The sequence below is a fragment of the Dermacentor silvarum genome, chromosome 9 (assembly GCF_013339745.2).
Source record: "Dermacentor silvarum isolate Dsil-2018 chromosome 9, BIME_Dsil_1.4, whole genome shotgun sequence".
NCBI classification, from domain to species: Eukaryota; Metazoa; Arthropoda; class Arachnida; order Ixodida; family Ixodidae; genus Dermacentor; species Dermacentor silvarum.
The window spans coordinates 66,080,963-66,083,835 of NC_051162.1; the positions used below are offsets into that span (position 1 = coordinate 66,080,963).

Genomic DNA, 2,873 nt, shown 5'->3' on the forward strand with positions numbered 1-2,873 from the left:
CAACAATTACGGATTGCTGGCAAAAAAAAAAATTGCGTAGCTTGCCCGAGTGGCGCAATGCTAAAGAAACAGCGGAGCTGATCGGCACCTAGCTGGTCGTGGCCTTACGGTTTATGCTTTTCCGGAATTTATTGATTATTAATCCATTATCGATTACCTATTGATTGACTATCGATTGGCTATCGCAATGTATTGGCCATGTATTTGGGCTAGGCTAAGCACTTCCAGGTGATCCCCAGAATTTTTACGGAATTTATTAATAATTGATAGATGATCGATTAGCTATCGATTAGCTATTGGATAGGTTGGCTATCGCAAGGTATTCTCCACGTATTTGGGCTAGGCTAAGCAAACGGGGATAGCCGATATTCTAGTTGAAATTAAGCAGAAGAAGTGGAGCTGGGCAGGTCGTGTAATGCGTAGGATATGGATAGCCGATGGATCATTAGAGTTACAAAATTGATACCAAGAGAAGGGAAGCGCAGCCGAGGACGGCAGAAAATTAGGTGGGGTGATAAAATTAGGAAATTCGCAGGCGCAAGTTCGAATCATCTAGCTCAAGACAGGGGTAATTGGAGATCGCAGGGAGAGGCCGTCGTCCTGCAGTGCACATACATAGGCTGATGATAATGATGATGAAGCACTACTAAGTCATCCCCAGCCTTTTTATCGGAATTTATTGACTATTGATAGATCATTCATTAGCTATTGGTTGGCCATCGCAAGGTATTGGCCACGTATTTGGGCTATGCTAAGCACTACCAGGTCATACCCAGCATTTTCAGGAATGTATTGATTGTTGATCGAATATTGATAAGCTATTGATTGGCCATCGATTGGTCCACTGCAGGCGACCATCACAGCGGAGGCGGCTACAGTGGCCCTTGCGAAAAAGACACGTGACGGAGAAGGCAATCCCGCCTACGTACTCACGGACTCCTAGGCGGCTTGCTGACTCTTCCTCGTGCACGGAAGAATCCCCAGGATCGCCCTTAACTTCTTGGGCGATCGACTAAGAGAACAACATGGCATCGCATGGTGTCCGGGGCATGATCGTGTCACTGACAACATAGGGGCATACGCTCTTGCTTGCGAAACTTCAATCTGAGCAAGGAATGACAACCCAATCGGAAACAACAAGCAAATACCAGCATGCGATGTCTTAGAACATCAACGTCCTTCGCGCCAGGAAGTCGCTGCGCCAAACCCGCAATTAATAGTGGAAGAGGTTCGGCTATACAGAAAAATCCAGACAAACCTCCACCCACATCTCGGGCGATGGCATGCAATCTGGCCAACCAGATATGCCCATCAATACCCCTGGTGTGGGGGAGGCCGTCGTTTCCCCATGTGACACGGGAGTACAAATGACGGCCTCAATTTCATCATCATCATCATCTTCATCAGCCTACATTTATGTCCACTGCAGGACGAAGGCCTACCTGCCATCTTCAATTGCCCCATGTCTTGCGCTGGCTGATTCGAACTTGCGCCTGCGAATTTCCTAACTTCATCAACCCACCCAGTTTTCTGCCATCCTCGACTGCGCTTCCCTTCTCTTGCTATCTATTCTGTAACCCTAATCGTCCACCGTTTATCCATCCTACGCATTACATGGGCTACCCAGCTCTATTTTTTCCACCTAATGTGAACGAGAATATCGGCTATCCTCGCCCGGACTGACCTGAAGACTCAATTGAGCCTCCTTGATCAGCCACGGCCCGTGGCGGTGGCCACTGGAGTCCTGGACTGACCACCCATCCTGCGGCCCCCTTAACCCTATTTTTCATGAATAAAGTGATTTCACTCTCTCTCTATCACACACACTGTGCATCCACGTCATTTTGTCCTTTCATTTTGGCATGGCTTGTAAGCGGTTAGAGAGTAACCATGCAAAAATGCATTATAAAAATGAAAGGACCCTGGTGGTGGATAAACTCCACATTGCAAGAGACCAAAAACATGTGCATCGTCATAAGTGATTTTCGCTCGTTGCTTAGTGGCTATGGTGTTGAACTGATAAGCACGAGGTCGCGGGATCAAATCCCGGCCACGGCGGTCACGGCAACCCCGGCCATGGCAATTCGATGGGAGCGAAATGCGAAAACACCCGTGTACATAAATTTGGGTGCTCCTTAAAAGACCCCAGGTGGTCAAAGTTCTTTCGGAGTCCCAACTACAGCGTGCCTCAAAATCAGATGGTGGTTTTGGCACGTAAAACCCCACAATTTCATTTTAATCATCAAAAGTGTTACAAGGTTTAAGTAGCCGTTTCACTAAAGGTTCGCTTCACATCAATTCCAACATATGAGTAAAATCTGCATTAGTTTTTCCCATTCGTGCTTCGTTCCGATTTTAGGAGCTTCTAAATTGCGTATGCAGTTACAATGGAGAGGCCGCGACAATGACTCAAGCGGGCGCACTAGCCTTCTGTCTTTCCCAGCTGCTACGCATGCACTGTTGTCGTAATTAAACAACTCAATGCTCGAAAACGCACACGTCATTGGGAACGACACAATTGCACATTGTGCATGAGGGATGTAAATCGGCAAAAAATTACCTTTTCGCAAAATACCTTCCGTTGAACAGAAATATTGCTCGTATTCTTTTTTTTTTCTTTAGTTGTTGGTGTGCTTCTTTCCTTAGCGTGCTTTCACCTGTTCGCCATTGGCTGCTTTAATATATAATTCCTTAAATAACCTTATTTTACGGCACTAGGTATAAAAAGAACGCCTCCCCCCTCGCCCCCCCCCCCCCCAAAAAAAAAACAAAGTTCCATACTTAAGAAGAAAAAAACATTCTGCGTCGGCCGGGAATCGAACCCGGGTCAACTGCTTGGAAGGCAGCTATGCTAACCACTATACCACCGACGC

At 46.7% G+C, this 2,873-nt stretch overlaps 1 non-coding gene across 1 annotated transcript; it reads right to left on the minus strand.

The window, feature by feature from the left end:
• Positions 1–2,801: 2,801 nt before the first annotated feature.
• Trnag-ucc (transfer RNA glycine (anticodon UCC)) lies at positions 2,802–2,873 on the minus strand. Its single transcript has one exon. It is a non-coding gene; the product is annotated as a tRNA-Gly (tRNA).